Genomic DNA, 17541 nt, shown 5'->3' with positions numbered 1-17541 from the left:
GGACACAATAGATATCTAGAGTTTTTCTACAGCCTATCTATAGGTAGTGAGTGTGAGTTTAACAAGCCAAGGCTCTAAGAATGTACTCAGCTCTAGCAGAGGATGTATATTGAGACTATCCTTTACTAAAATGCTTGATCCTCCAGAACAGCAAGAATATTAACTTAACTAATGATCCTTTAAATGGGTATGTAAAATATAATTTAAGCTACTTGCAACATGCAAAAGAGGGGCATCATTTGTTACTGCCAAGCTCACTGGCATGTGGAAATCAGAAAATCATTAGCCTTGATAGAAATAGTTTAATACAACAGGGAAGAGAACACATTATTTAGGGCAGTTAAATGACAATTGATGCAACTGCTGGCAAAATGCAGAAAAATGAGTGCGATTTAGCAAATGATAAATACTGCACTTAGAACTTATGCATGCATGCAAACCCCAAAGATCTTTCCTCATTACTTTGCCTAGGAGACAAACTTTTCTAAAATGCAGCATTTACCCATCCTGATTTTTGTAACTTTTTCTCTCGACAAGCCTCATGCTTTCTTTGTCCATTGCATGCCATACATCCACATAAGGAGTAATGTACAGTTCCATCTCTCATTCCATAACCACAGGAATACATTTACAAAAATTTCCACAGTTTCAACATTTACCAGCAGCAGCCTTCAGCCTTGTTCCAGGTGACATCAGCTGGCTCTGAACCAGTGAACAAACCAGCTCTCTGGAAGAGATTTTACAATGAACATAAATGCAATTTCAACTTTCTTAAAGGCCCCTTTTTACAGTGATGATAGTGAAAAGTGACACTGGGATAACTGAGGAGCAACTGGGTCTTCTCCCCCGAGAAAAGCTGGGTGTACTTGCTCAGGGCAAGCTGAAGCAACAAACACCTTGTTCAGTACTGGGAGGATGTAGCTGCATAGAAATTGAGTTCAGAAAGGGAGGAATTACATCTGTGTACACTCATCCCCTCTCCACCTACTTATCTTTCTGAAGAATACAAAGAAAAAGCCTCCCCCCCAAGAAAGAAATAAACCTAGACACCACACAGACACACCCACACAGCTACACATTTCATAGCAGAACTCTCTGTGTACTTGTCAAATAGACTTTTCTGTGTCACTGAATTTCCTCACAAAGGCAGGTTGTAATGTCAGGTTTGGTGCTTTGCCTGTCTGCTTTGGAACCCGTGAGGGACGTGGCTGTGTGGCTTTGGGGACATCCACTCGAACCTGTAAGAGCTTTCCCTGCGCTCTTGGTTTTGAGTGGCATTCCTGCATCACCCTGGCACAGGAGACCAACACCTGGCCTGTTGCTTTCAATCTCTGCTTTTGTCTTTAATTATGTATTGAAAAATTTTTCTCACAAAGACGAAAAAAAAAATGTTTTGAACATGTGAGTTTTTGCCTGGGTGTCCATAGAGATTTGTGTATTTTATGTCAGCTCTGATAGAGGATGAAATGTGACAGTGGATTTTTGACTGGCAGGTTTGCACATCTGAAGTCCCTCTCCTATGTAACACTTGTACCTTTTTATTGCACTAATACAGATGGTGACATCAAGTGACACCAGGTTTGCACTTGCTGGGGTTCTGATTTAGTGAAGACTGTTCAGTGAAATGGAAGGTGGTTTACATCAGTGCATCAAAATATTGCCTATGACTAAAAGCATCTTGCTCTCTATGAAATCACTTGAAGTAAGGTCTTTGAATATAAGGAAAAGTTAATAAAGGCAATAAAAACCTTTCATCAGTGCCAATTTTCTGAGTTATTTGTTTTTGTTTCGTCTTTTTTCCTCCCTCTCATTGCATGTATTTGTGATCTTAGAAATCCTCAGAGAAAATAATTTGAAGGTTTTTGAGAGCTACTATGGGAGTGTGTAAGAGAGCCCAGTTTTAGCTCCACACCCCCCTCTCTCTCAATTATTACCCTCCCCTTCTCTCTCAATTATTTTTTTAAATTATGACGAATAAATATCTTTTTCAATTGTGGGGGTTTTGAAAGCAAGAGACTGTGAAAAATCTGATTTTAAGGGTTTTCCTGGAAATCAAGGAACAGAAAAATCAATAGGAATAATGAATAAAAGCCTAGTGCTGTTTCCTTGATATTTGAGGCATTTAAGTAACTATTGTAAATCCAAATCAAGTACACATCAACGATCCAATGATTTTCACATCTGAAGAAGAATATATGGCTCATTCCAGCTACGAAATCTATTTAATGGATGGAATCAGGAAAGAGTGAAAAAGGTTCTTGATCTATACATATTTAACCTGTACATTCTTGCCACTACAATGGGCTGCAGTTATCAGGGTGTGCCAGTAAGATTTTCGTTACTGTGTCTGCAGTTTTGTGGGTGTAACTGAGGTGCACATCATTGTATTTAGACATCTGACTGCCCATCACAATTTGGAAGCCCTGGGTAAGAGTCCATAAATCAGGTGGCTCACACTAAGGATATTTTTCTAAACGTGTAAGTCGTTTAGACCTCGAGCATTACCTGCCAGAATTTTCTGCAACTGCTGTGGTTTGGGACTGACAATATGCAGGAAATTTGTCACTTTTTGGTCTAAATTATCTCTGTCTAAATTTTTGGAAAATGGTATGCTGGAAAAAAGAGCAATGCTCTAGTTCAAAATGTGCTGATCAAGTGCTTGACCTGAGCAACCAAAGGAATATGAAACTGAACACATTTGTTGTCAGGCACGGTAGAAGTAAAGAAGATAGACAAAGGTTTAAGAAGGTTTTTTAACAGTGAAATTACAGATGCAGAAATATATTTTCATTGCTTCAGTACATAATGTCATTTACTTTTCAAGCCCAACTTTAAAAGGGCTGAGGTATAAGGTGTTATGTGCACGTATATTCATCTACAGAGACAAGGCTGTGCTGCTGAATTTGTCAGGATGTTGCCTGCAGCTTTCATGTAAATTGGATCAGAACAAAATAAAGTGCGAGTGATTGTACCAGAGCATAAATCTGCAAGACAGAGCAGCATCCAGGAATCATAATACTCATGTTTTAATCTCTCCTCTGCTGTTAATGCTAGACTTGATCACAGTTTTTTTCCATGTAAGTGTCTGAATGATTTCTGCTTCTTCCTTTTTTAAGCCCTCCTAAGTAATTTTGAATTTGTTCTTGCAAACCTCCTGAAAATAAATGCCAGCCAGGACAAGCCTGTGTGCCAGAGTGGAGGGGAGGCAGCATTTAAGCCTTGCACATCAGCTGTCATTGAACAGATCCCAGCTGGGTGGTTCTTTCTTGGATAATAATGATCAGGTGGTGTACAGTGAAAAGGATGGATAAGGGGAAAGAAAGAAATGGGAAGAAAACTGCAAGAATATATGTGATCCTACAGTTCATGCTTATGCTTATTCTTATTCTTTTGTTGTCTTCTGTTCCTTGAAGGCTTTTTTGTACCTCAGAAGGATTTTGACCCAGAGTTTGAAAAAAATCTGTCAAATGCTTTTATCATTATTACTCCTTTCTTTTTATAACAGTGCTTTTATCAAAATATCCTTGCTAGAAGCTTGGAGTCTATTAATTCCTATTGTTGTACAGAAATGACATTGACACTTGAGTTTGTTTCTTTAAAGTGGAGTAGAGTGAAAATCGTTTAGAAGTCAGAACCAGTATAAACATTACAATTAAAACAATATTTACACTGAGATTGGTTTTGTTTGTCAGGTTCTAGTACTGTCTCCCTTATTTGATGAAATTTGCTTTTCAAGCTGAACAGCTGGAAAGTGTTAGAAGGTGGCTGGAGTGCTCAGGAAATCTGCAAAGCTTATTTAAAACTGTTGCTTAATGGAGAATAATATATATTCTAGGGGGATTTTTAAATTTTCTCTTGTACTTTACTACAAAATGTGTAATCTGTTGTTCCCATAAGTTCATGGTTAAGTTATATGCGGAGTCAAGTAGAACTTTTGAGTGTTTCTGTAGCAGCAGATAAAAGCATTAAGAGATGATTCAGGCTGAACCAGAACTGCAATAGCATAGAGTACCTCATGTTAAAGCACTTGTAGTCTCCATCATCATCTGGGTTCCTCTCAGACCTAAACAAAAAAAATGGGTTTTGTCATGGACAAAACAGGTTTTAATGTACTTTCTTCTGACAATGGCAATGAATGCTCAAAAAACTGGGTCCATTTTAGGAAAGTACATACTCTTACAAGTTACAAACACACTGTTACAAGTTTTTTAATTAAAAAAAATTGCTTTAAATGAAATCAAGGGTCTGCTTGGTCCTTAAGCAAATCATAGTTATAATGGGCTTAAAAATACAGAAATTCAGTTCTCTTTCAATCCAGCAGTTGGTGGTTCTGAGTCTATTGGGTGGGAAGGAAGCTGACTGTCTTTAGTTCCTGAAGAGCATGAGAGGGTTATTTGGCTTTTCTTTAATTAATTTCTGGCACAACATGACACGCACTGTTGCAATAAGGGTGCATCACATTGGAGCTGCTTACCTGAAACAGTTTAATCTTGGTACAACAAACTGAGCTTGAGTTGAAGTCAATGTTTTCCTGACCAGGCTGAGGAAGGCGACGGAGCACAGGGAGTGAGGTGATGGCTGTCTGGGGAGAATCCTTCTCCGGAAACAGGGTTTGGCACTTTTTCATTTAAATATCTTACGGGTAAAGTCAGATTTCAGGAATGGTGAGCGGTTTTATTTATGCAGGCCTTTTTCTTCCCTTTTAGGCTTTCCTGGAATCTGGTCACTGTAACAGCGCTGCTGCTTCAGCAGAGGCTGGAGCATGTGAGCATCTTCCAGCACCCCCTGAACCTGCCCAGCTCTGGTCCTGGGCCTCAGTGGAAGGACCAGACAGACTTATTGCATTAGGCTGAGGTTCTGAAATGTTTCTGAAAGAGGGAAACACACACAGGTCAAAGAGGTGGGATAAGATACTGCAAGAAAAGGAAATGGGTGATGTGAAAGGAGGCAAAATGGCAAACGACTCATAGCCAGCCTGAGGTTTAGTCCAGCTATTTAATCACTGTCAACTGTTACTCTGTAATTAAATTATAAATCCTGAGGGTTTAGAATTCTATCTTTGCTTTTAACCTTTTTTTTTTTTTTTTTTCTTTTTTCCTTCCCCAGAAAATGGAAGGTTAGTTATCTCATTAGGGTTTGTTCTCGGCTGGCAATAGAAAGTTGATTTCTTTATACAGATATATGAATATGCATAGATATGCCTATGTGTATTTAGATAAAGACTGTTACATATATTTCCTAGTTAAATAATAAAACATTGAAATACTCTACTGGGTTTTGGTATTTATTGTAACTCAGGAAGGTAATAGTGGTTGCACCAAAGGAAAAAAGGCACTCCAATTTCTCCTGCAGTTAGGATAATTAACAAGTGGATGCTGCTTCTAGCCTCTCCATTTCTTTGCAGGCTGCTGAGTAATTGGAGACTAGACAAAACTATAACTAGAGAGAAAAAGAAAAAGTACCTTGACACTTTATCTGTGTGGTAGATAGTGAGGCAGAGCTACAGTGACAGCAGGCAGTACTTGCTGGGTGGGAAAATTTAAAGATTTTCTTTGGGATGTATCTAGTATTGGTTCCCAAACTACCAATTCCATCCTCTACACAAGTACTGATGAGTAATTACTTACTTTTTAAGTAATACCACTGCTTGATCTACTGAGAGTTCCTTGCAAGGTATTGTCTTTATAGGACCAGATTCTGAATACATTTAAGTACTGGTTTTTCTAGTTCTGTTATCATTTCCATTTCCATCTATTTTTATGTGAAGGTGTTTATTAACTGAAACAACAATTGTGAGAAAGTACTGCAGTGGCAACAAACAAGAACAGTTTCAGTGTGAATACCTATAGTAACAGAATAATAATTTTTGTAGATAGCTGCCAGTCAATTGGAGTCCTTTTTTTCCCCCCCTTACTTTCGCAGTTAGTTGTACATTTCACAATTCCTTTTCCATAAATTGCAGAGGGAACTAGCTTGGTAAATTCGCTTTCCTCTGAAGATAAATAGAATGTAGTTTCACATTACTTGCAATTAAAAAGATAAGTGTGGATGTTCTATGTGGAAAAGTTTCTTTAGATCATACACTATGACACACATTATCTACAAAATGGGTCTTTTTTTCTTTCTGGAACTGCTCTTAAAAGTAGGTAATATGGGTTACTAAATCAAAGGATATTAGCTAATGGTGAATAAAGGAAGATAAAGAGAATGGTGAAAAATTTCATATCCTCAATCAAAACAGAAAATTTAACAGCCAATGACACATGCTCTTAAAATATTATGCGTGTGATGGAGATGCTTGAAACTTTATTAGGTTAGAAATTCCTGGTTTTCAAATTGTGTTTAAAAGTGCTTAAGATTTTTTTTTCTGCTTCTGTGACTATTAAAAGCACGTGTATGCATCAATCAATCCCTGACTCATGAGAGTTTAAGGTATGACATAGTACACATAAATTCTTTTAGTATCCCATAGAAGCTTCTCTGCAGCAACCTTCCACAAAATGTTACATAATTATCAAAGTAAGTTTGTCATACACACTTGGATGTGAAAGCTGAATTTTCTCAGGACAATGAAAACTAACATCTCTAAATTTCTGTTAGAAGCAGCCCACCGTGGGAAATGAAAGCATTTTCCTTCTTATGTAAGAAAGGAGTAAAATAAACTGTCATTCTTCTCATTTTCTCTTGCTTCTGATGCCTTAGGATATTTATTTGGTGTGGTCCTTCACTGAGATAGATAGGATTTGCCATAAAATCTGGGAACTAAGTAAAAAGTTCAAATGTTTGCAGTGGTTAATAAACAGTGCTGCTGTTCAAAAATTTAATTGGAAAACCATTTACTGTCATGATGGCCACAAAAAAACCCCATTGGATTGACCCTGTAGTGAAATAACAGCAGAAGTGTGGTTAAAGTCATTTGAGCTGCCAGGTCTGAAAGTCTGAATTCAACAAGCAATCCTCGAAAAAACAGTGAAGAAAGTCTAGTTCAGAGTTTGAGAATGGGTGAAAATAAGAAAACTCCTGGTAAATCTGGAGCTGCTGCTGCCTGCTGCAGTGAGCCGTGCAGCTTTTCTGCTCTCTGAGATTCCCTGTAGGATTCTGCAGACATCCGACTGCAGATTGGAGGGCGATACAGGATGACAGTACAGGAATATAAAAAATTACCACTGAGTTTCTCAGAACATCTTTAAACCACACAACGCATTTTAGGATCTTGGGGTTTTTTGTTCCTTTATTTATTTACTTATTGTGATTTTTTTTTTTTTTTTATTTTCATCAGTAGGTGACAGATTTTTGTTTTATAGGAAAGGTTCGAAATATACTTGTCAGGTCGATTAAATTTTGAAGTGCCTTTTCACATGGGCGGTGTGAAATCTCAGCTCTCACAGCTGAAGAGCTGTTCACATAGCTTTTGTGTAGCATGAAAATTAAAACAAAACAGATTCCTATCACCCCAGCAAATATTTATTGTTTAGTTAAGGATTAAAAAACATACACATTGAATCTGTCCCTGAAGTCTGGCTTTGGAAATCTGCAGTTGCTTTAGTACCGTTTTTATTCTAATCAAAATTGTCTGCTTTAGGGGAGATCAATTAAGAGTCACCTTCCTCCAAGAGTCTGGAGGCAGTTTTTGTAAATTAATCAAGTTTCCAAATACCGCTGTGAAATAGGTAGAATAATACCTCTTTTACAAATGAGGGAAGTGACACACTTCAGTCACATGCCCACCTCAAGGTCATTTAAATTGTTAAATTGGTGGCATAGCTCATTAAAAAAATTCTGGTTCCTTTTTACTGCATCCATTGGATCACACAGTCCCAGCAAATTCCTCAGCACCCAGGGAAAGTCAAATATTCTTTATTTGAAGACTTTTCTTTCTGTACGTGGCCACTACTTCCAATAATGTCAGTGGCTCTGGATTTTGGCAGCTTTGTTTTTTTCCTGTTGACTCACTGAGCCTGACTATTTGCTGTCTTAAAGCTCTGCCTTGAGAATTTACCCAAACACCCTTCCCAAGTTCTGGGAAACATTCTTCTGTTTGAATGACACTGAGTCAGTACCTTGCCTGTCAAACCTTCCAGAGGGTTTTCCCCAAAAACCAGTTAAGGATCTCTTGGTCCGATAAAAATTCTTTTAAATTTTAATGCCTAACGAAAATCTGGCCATTGAATTGTCTCTTATAGAAGAGAGAAATTCCAGGCCACACTTGTTTTCTGCTGCTGACAGTTAATGCTGCCCTCATTTTGGCAGTATTTATTAGTGTTTTTTTTTGGTTCCCCTTATTTTTTGTCATCTTTTCACTTCTTTGCTTGATGCTCTTTCAAAACTGTGACACCCTGTCTCTGGCTGACAGGACAGGTGAGTTTCAGTCCTTGAGGAATACTCCCTCCTGCCTCAACAGAGGAGCATGGATAGAAATGCTCCTCCAGAGAGACTGAACATATCATTTCTTTGACGTGCTTAGCCTTTGCTGACCAGACAGACACCCAGGTGTGCCTGTGGGTGACAGTGCTTTCCCCTCGCCCAGCTCCCTCCCCACCCCCAGCCCCTTGGCCCTCTTTTGGAGGAAATAGAGGTTTGCTTCCACGTATGAACAATCAGCAATTGTGTCTCAGACGATTTTGCTGTGAAATTTAATTATTTAAAATATCATTTGAGTTCAATCAGAGCAGCTGTTTATAAATTTCACAATATAGTCTCTTGTAGCTGCAATTGTTGCATTAGGATTTATGGGGACAAAGCTCAGTCCCTGCCTGAGTGTACTTTCTGCAGATTGATTGGCCATACTGTTACTTAGCATCTGACAGAGCACGGAAGAATATTAGGTATGAAACATTAATCAGGAAATTATGCATTGCTTTCACAATTAATGTGCAACTGGACTTTACTTCGTAATATTGTATTAGTTCTTAACATGCAAATTATTGTAGGTAATTACCTCATTTTTCAGTGGCCATTTGATGGATTGAAGTTTCATGCAGAATGTTCAATGTAATTTAATGCCTTGCAATGATTTGCTTCTTTACTTTTTCGTAAGAATCTTAGCTTTTCTTTATCATACATCAGGCATGACGAGCCTACAGCATGAGAAAACCAAATGTATAAAGTCCAGTTTTTCAGTCCTTTTAAGTCTAGAGCTGGCAATTTGGTCAAGTGTTACAGTGAAGATATCTCTTGCTGCAGTGTGTTAAAAAAAAAAAAAAAAAGGAATTACCCATGTTTCTATTAATAGCTTCACAGAAGTGAAGCTGCCTTTGTACCATCTGCTTAAAACAAAAGTGAAACTGTGGTCTACCAGATTATCCTTTTTATTCCCTAATATGTGAATGTATTGTATTCAATAATCTGTGAACAGTCAAGTAGCAATGCTTCAAGAGGAATAATAGAATTATACAATTAATTGTTAAAATGCTTCAGCAGTTTTAAATGTAACCGTGCTGGGTGCTTGTCTTTTTTGTGTGTCTCTAAGGTGTATACAGTTTCACATTATAGATCAGGAAGGCATTAGCATAACAATATACAATCTATTAGGAGGTCTCTGGCCTATGGAAATATTTTCGTGTATGTGAATAACTCTGAAAATTAGGGTAATTCTTTCTTCATGTTTTTGGATCTTACATGTCAAAGTCACAAGTATTTATTATGATCTTTTCAAACCCCTGCTTTAGTAAAACAGCCCCTTTATAAAAGTCAAGCAATATAAAATTGTATGCTTATATTTAAAGATATTTTAACAGATAATAAAGCCCTTGGGATTAAAATGGATTCATTCACCAAGACAGACAGTTTTCTCTGCAGTGTGCAATTTGTGTCACATTATGTAGAACTTCAGGAAAAAAGATTTAAAATAAAAGCACAAATAAAAAGTGTCTTATAAAACTAAACCAGAGATGTGCTTCTAGTCCTGAATCAAGTAGAGAATGAAAGCAGGATATGAGATCCTGTGTGTAAACATTGAGTTTTTATGGCTTGATTTGTGTTCTTTCCTGCCTATGTGGAAATTTCCAGCTGTACTACCAGAATTTTCCTCTCCCTGACATCTTCTAATTGGTTAATTCATTGTTTTGGGGCTTGTTTTTTTAAACTTTAAGAAAAAACCCCAAGAGTCAGACTATGTCAAATATAAGCGAGCAGCTTTTGCACTTGTAGCTAACAGTTTGGTGTTTCAGAATATGGAGTTTACATCACATAATTGGTTCACCAACACGAAGGTTTGTATCATGTCTCCTGTGATAAGAGCTACTGTCATTTTCTCAGAAAGGAATATTTAAATGGGTATGTGAAACTGGGCATCTGAAAAGTGTATTTCTCCCATCTATTGGCAACGTCAAACATTCTGTTACATGAGATTTAGTACCTGGAAAATAATTTTTGTATATAACTTCTAAGCTAGTGGACTGATGAGAACACCATTTCTTAATAAGCAATGGCAGGAAAAGAGATGAGTCGTGATCCCTAAATGACACCCTAATTAACAATGCATGGATAAATCAGGTTCATGCCTCTGTCAAGCAAGGTTCATTGATTTTTAGAGATGGGTGCACCTGGTTTGGAAGACTTCTCTTCAGGGTGATGTTTCTGAGGGAATTTGGCGTAAATTTGCCAGATAGAACCATGTTTGTATTCCGAGAAGGGCAGGAGCACACCCCATGAGTCGCTTTGTGCATGCTGTAGTGCGTCTACTGAAAAAAAAATTGAGAAAGTGCTCATGAAAGTTAACTTTTTCTCCCTCCCTGCTTTTCCAAGCCCAAAGGCACACCGTGTACAGATAATACTAATGGCATTGCACTCTTCGCCTAAATAAAAATGGAATTAATTTTTAATAACAAAAGAGCAGCAACCATAAAGAAGTTCTGACTCTGTAGTCTGCAGTATGAGTTAAAAATGTAGGTGGCCATTCAAAACACGGTACTTGGCTCTCGTTAACAATCCACTGCCATGTATGTGAGCTATTAATATTTCAGGCCTAAATGGAAAATGAGCAGAACAACCTTGCCAGTTATCCTTTTTCTCAGAGCAGTAGGAACTGGATTAAATATCTCTCCCAATGCCATTGGAAGGCTGGAAATTGAAGTGGGAAGTGAGTTGTGCTGTGCCATGCAGAGATGCATGACATTGCATATGCTGACGTCCATGAACTCTGCTGTAAAGTGCCAGGGAGAGGCATTTTCTGGGTCCAGAAAGTGACACTGGGTGGTAACTCCTGCTGTTTCTAATCCAGGAAAACCTCCATAGCATTTTCTAGGGTAATATAAGGTACCTTAAACACTGACAGAAATCAGCAAGAAATTATTCCAATTTTTGCTATTACTTTCTCCTTCAGGAATATGACTTGGTCATTTTGCCTGTTCACCTGCTAATTGTGGCAAGAGAGGGGATGTTGGAGTGAGGATGCAGGTGGTGACAGTCTCAGCCAGGCAGTGGTGCCCTCAGAGGAGGCATGTGCATATTGAAACTCCTGTTCAGATAATTAACTGGGGGAACTCCAGAGAGAAAATATAAAACTGTGATCCTTGATGGGTGTTGTGTCCGCTCTTTGCGTTCTCTTCAGGTTGTGAGGAGGCATCTGCAACTTTAGGTAGCAGTGACATGTTCTTCTTTCTATTGGAAAAGAATGTAATTATCAAATTGTGGAGAATCTACCTTAGCTGTCTGTTGCCTTATATTTTGTTGCTTTTTTTTTCCTAGAGCGAGTTCTTTCCTCTCTGGTCTTATAGATGGTAAAACCATAAGTAATGTCCCCATGCTGGGGAAACGGTATTTGCCACCACAGCTAATAATTCAAGAACAAGCTCTGGGAAAAAATAAGAAAAAGGGAAAAAAAGTCTGATATAGAGGTAAGAATAGCCCGTAAGTTTGACTTCAAAAACTGTTACTTACTTAAATTCTGTTTTCCCTGATCTGATCCCACAAGTTATTCACAAAACTTACTTCAGCTTTACTTTAGCTCTTATTCTGCTTTCTCTTTACCGCAAATAAAATTTCTATATTAATAGGTAAGTATGTAAAAAATAATTTTTTACAAATTAAAGACAATCTGAGTGAAACAGAATTTTGGAATAAAAAAAAAGTCTATGAGCTTTGATGTTGACTTAAATAATGCAGGTAATTCCTATGAATTCATTGTACTATGTACCAAACCGATTTGAACTGATAGCTGTTCCATTTCGTCAATATTAGAAATACTTGCATCTTTTTCAACTCAGAATCATTTAAACAAACTTGAATTATTGCCTCTTGCTGAAGTCATTAAAGACCAAATGCATCAATTGTCGTATAGATGCCAATGATGCAACAGTATTGCATAAATCTGTTTTCTATCACATACCAAAATAATCCAGCATGGTGATAAACTGTGTCTTCCAAAATATTCCGGTGGATTGATACCACATGGATGTTAAAAAAGTAATACAAGGATTAAGTGGGAGCTAAAAGTTTGTCACAGAACAATTACAATAGCCCCTATTGTAAGTAAAGGGTATCTGAAACAACAGAAGTTACTGCATTCAGTCATAGAGCAGCTTCAAGGATCATTGTAATTTTTTACTTGTAGTATCCAAAAAAATTCAATCATGTTTTGAATTGTTTGGTGAAGAAAGGCAGGTTATTATTCAACCTTCATTGTCTCCTCGACTCTAGCCACAATTTCTTTTTGGATTACTGACATTTCTTTATTTCCTGGAATGTTCAGAACTGCCGAAATCAAACAAACTGATTGCTATAGCAATGCTGTGAGAGAATAGTTGAGTCTTTTATGCTCAGCAGGAACTCTTCCCTAGAAAGGCTGTGTGAGATCATATAATACAACAGAGATGATATTGCAGCGAGGAAGGCCGGCCCCATACTGTGCCACACCGCCAAGAGTGCAGCCGGCAGCTTCAGAGGAGTAATCTTCCCCCTCTATTTTGCACTTTTGAGATCCCAATTTGAGTGCTGTACCTGCTTTGGGCTCCCTAGGACAGGGAAGACATGGACACACTCCTGGCACCTGCTCCCTTTCTCTGCAGGTGCTCCGGGGAGTTCTGCACTGCCAGGAGCTCCCTGGAATCCGTGAGGTGTCCAGGAGCACTGGGGACATGCAAGAGGATCTGGGCCCAACAGAAACATCCAATCAAGTGGCACAAATAATCACAAGAACAAGAGAATATTCTGCGTTAAACCCCTACAGAAAAATAAGCGTTTCTGGCAACTAATGTCAGGAGCTAGAGCAAAAAAGATATTTCGACATATTTGTAGAAGCCACTAAGGAAGAGAGGTGAAGGCAGGAGAAAATACAGTAGGAAGTTAAAAGTAATTATATAATCAATAGAGGATAATTACAGTCTCTGTCTAAGGATTCATGTAATGGTACTGCATTGCTGTATGCTTTTGAGCTGATACAAAATGAAATTCAGTTTAAAGAAAACACAGGACTGGGAACCAATTTGTAAAAATTTTCAAGATTTAATTTTGTGTGTGATTATTCTAAATTAGGATAAAATCTTCTGAAAAATACCTGCTAACATGTTGGTACCCAACAGTCAATATCGTTCTTTCCTACTATAATTTTTTAAATTGTAAATAGTGAATATTCAAAACTCTGACTTCCCCACCAATGACGATGACAGCTCCCTTCTGGCACTTGTTGATTTCAACCAGGCACCTTCATACACAGAAGATTTACATAAGTAACAAAAAAATATATTCAATTAGAGAAAGAGAGATAACCTAACTTTTCTGAGCTGTTGAAAGCTTGAGATTCAAGGCCATCTCTGAATAAAACTTTTCAATTTCACATGCCCCAACTCGCTTCTCTGTCTTTTGTTCCCGGGGTTCTCTGGGTCATGGGAGAGAACTGATGTGCCACAGTTCTATTTTTCTGCTCAAGTGTGCTGCTTTCAGTGATATTTCATGTACTTATGGTGATTGGTGCTCAAGTTCATGAGTTTGAATTCTCTGAGTGTTTTCTCTCTCTATCCAAGCTGGCTGCACTTGTTTTGACTTCTCTCCATGATGTCAGGATTACATAAAGTGTGTCTGTCAGCTGAAGTACAGCAGTTCACCCAAGGGTGTCAGGCTGAGTGCTGCCATTCCTTGCAGGTTCTGTGGGCTCTGTGTGGATTGTGAATCTCTGCTTTTAGAGACTTCTGGATCCTGTTTTTCCATGCCAGTGGGCTGGGGGCACAGGCAATACCCTGTTGGGTGTTGGCCAGTTCTCTCAAACAGTGCCACTGGGAGATGCCCCACAAGCTGTAGGAATAAAATGGTGGTCTGGAAAAGCCAAATTTTAGGGATTTTTTTTTTTATTTCAGAAGTATTTATTTTTCATATTGTTCTTAGAAAAGAGATCAGCTTTAATTCATTAAGAGAGAGATCATCTTTAATTCATTGATCAGTGATATTCTCTTTAAACTACTCAAAGCACTAAGGAGTCAACACTCATGTAAATGCTAGAATTACAAGTTTTGTGTTTCCTTAGAAAGATTAAACTGGTTTAAATTGAAATGCAGGGTTTCCTATAAATACTGATTATCTTGGAACAAGAGATTCTGCAGGTGCAGCCTCTGAGCTTTCAGTGTGCAAATGTGTTTTATGGATGTTACCCAGATCCTCTCTTCTGTTTCATTCTTATACTGTTTTAGTTTGCTTATCCTGAATTAGTCTGAGAGATTTTTAAAATTCAGATGGTTTTGAATATCCCCCCCAAGACCTTCAGCAGTATGAAATGCAGTACAAGGTCTTTTGTGTTAGCAATTATATTTCTGAAATAGAAAATATTGAATATTTAATTTCCCCTGCAATTTAGGAAATAGATAAAAATCACTATTGTTGAAATTACACAGGTAGTGTATCACAAATAATGTAAACAGTCATTTGGCATTTCTGTCTGTGAAATAAGCATAAGCAGGATATTATTGTCTAAGTTTTAAACTTCATTAATTGATTGTGGTTGGTATGTAGCAAATTTTTTGATTCTCAGTGTATTTTCGTTGTCATCAAATAAGAATCCTGGTACTGATTATCAGGATTTTTTTGAAAATGGTATGTAAGGCTTCTGAGTGTAGTCACACACATGAATTAACTCAAAAGGAGAAAGATCTTCTCAGTCTTTAGATTGAGGTAGGACCTAGTGGAAGATTTCTTCAACACCCAGGAAGCATACCTTGGAACCAAGTATTGTGTATTTTAAAGATATGAGTAAAAATTTGATTGGAGGTACTAAGAATTTCCTGGTCCATAATTATTTTACCATTGTAATCCTTATCTAGAGAACAATGTCCTGCATTGCTTGTCTCGTAATTTGGGACATGGCTTTTCAATTCATGGGCTGCTTCCAGAAATTAAATGCCCAGGGCTGTAACTATTTATTTAGTTGGGTTTGTGCCGAAAGTCTTCCTGTCTACTTTTTAGAGAGAGAATTTTATTGTTGCTGAATTAGGTTGGGAAATGAAGACTTCAGCCCAAATTATAATTATTTTTCTGCATCTGCTCCAACCATTTACATGGTTTATGCTTGTAAATTAGGTGTTAATGGAATCCAAGTGGGGTAGCAGTGTGGAACATCAGAACTGCAATTGACTGGAGAAGTAGACAACATTCAAATATCTCTGAGGAGATAATTTGAGCAATAACTCTGGGGTGTTTATGCGACATGCACGGGAACATCATTCTATTACAGAAATTATCTCAAATATAAAGAGAACAGAAAATCCACCTTACACAAGGTGCTTTTGTTCTTTTCATACTTTTCAGGGAATGGGTATTTTCCTTCTTGAAGCTGTTGTTTGGGTTGTATTGTTTTGTTGGTTTTTTTCCCCTTGTAGCACAATTACTCAGCCTTTACATTTCAGATAAGCAGCTGTTGCACAGATCAGAATATCTGCCCCTCACACAAGTGTTTTGTACTTTCCCCCCCTGAAAGCACCAAACAGAAGTCGGCCCTCTAGTGTTTCTCATTTTAAGTTTATTAGATATATAGTGGGTTGGGTTTTTGGTTTGGTTTTTTAATTAATTTATTTATTTATTTTTTGCTGTGAATACCTAATATGAATGCTATAAGCCACAAATGTTAAAGTTAGTAATTTCAGAAAACTGTATAATTTAATTTTACTTGTAAGATTATAGGGAACCTTGACATGGTTTCAAATTTTTACACTGTTAACTTCTGTGTGGTATTTGCCTGAAATACGCAGGAGAACGCTAATGATTATTCGATATTGTGCAAAATGCAGAGCCTGAGCTCTGAAGCTATATATTTGCCATCCTCTAAATATAGCTGCCCTTTTATCATTATTTACTTGACAGTGGCATTCAAATTCTTGAGAGAATATTCATCAACTTAGAGTGATGAAAGAATGAATTAGTGCTGATTTAGTATGTGGAAGATCTCTTCAGTGCAGGTATCACCTTGAGTCACACTGTCACTCTGATATTCTCTCTACACCTTAGTGACGGCCTTTTTCTGATTAGGATTTACCACAGAAAAACGAAGGGAGAAGAGGGTGAACCAGTCTGGAGTGTGTTTAAAAGTTCATGTAGACTGGCAAATTGGGTCTTTCATAGTCCTAATACTCCTCATGTAACAGATACAAGCAGCTTTACAAAGGAATCACACTAAACTGTTTGAGATTGAGAGTTAGGAGTAAATGCAGAATAAAGTTATTTAAAAATAAAAAAATTAATATTTTTAGGGCACCTTAATCTGAGTCTGTGAAGTTAAAACCAGACTTGCTTCCTCTGCTGGGAGCCAGCTGATCCAGAACAGCAGCAGCTGTGTTGTAAACTGTGTGACACTTGGGCAGATTCTACCAAACCCAAGCAGAGCTGACCACCTCATGCCCTGAAAAGTGCAAGGCAAATAGTGAATTGAAATCAATCATTCTTTCTTCTTCACTTAAATCTCTGTGTCTCCAATTCTGCAAGTGTCATTGAGCAGCCAAAGAGCATGTCTATCAATATCACTCTCACAGGATCTGATCATAGATTAGAGCACTTAGTGAGAAGAGTTGAATGGCACAGGATAACAGGTAACAGGATTTTGAGTTGGAGACTTGCATTTGGCTGTGACTGTAAAATGTTTCTGCTTTTATTTTTGGGTATTGCACTTATAATCTGCATAATTGCAGTCATTAATAAACTTGGTCAGGTCTAAGCCATAGAATTAAAGACTCCCTGAAAAATAGCTTATAAAGTTGTTTGCTGAAAAGTGATTGCATTAGAACTGAGACCTCCAAATTTCTCTTCACATCCATTACCTGAAAACATTAATTCCGGTGACAAAACACTTAATTTTAAAGGTAAATTATGAAGTAAAAAGAAACAAATGAGAACAGAAATTGTAGAAAAGTAATTTTAGTATCTGTTACAGCTATGAGTAGTTTAGGGATAAGATCTCCAATTTTTATCTCCAGTGCTGCTCTGGGTGGAAGGTGAGGAGAGAAGAAGTCCCTGTCAGTACCACCCCACAGCAGCTGCAGCTCCCAGCAGCAGGCGGTTCAGGGCTTTGCTGAGCCTTTTTTAGTGGACCTTCCTGCCTTTTATAGATATGAATCTTTTTCTTGG

The sequence above is a fragment of the Chamaea fasciata genome, unplaced genomic scaffold, assembly GCF_029207755.1.
Source record: "Chamaea fasciata isolate MVZ Bird 193981 ecotype frontalis unplaced genomic scaffold, bChaFas1.0.hap1 SCAF_15, whole genome shotgun sequence".
NCBI classification, from domain to species: Eukaryota; Metazoa; Chordata; class Aves; order Passeriformes; family Sylviidae; genus Chamaea; species Chamaea fasciata.
The sequence above is the reverse complement of the archived record's forward strand: the minus strand, read 5'-3'. Positions refer to the sequence as shown.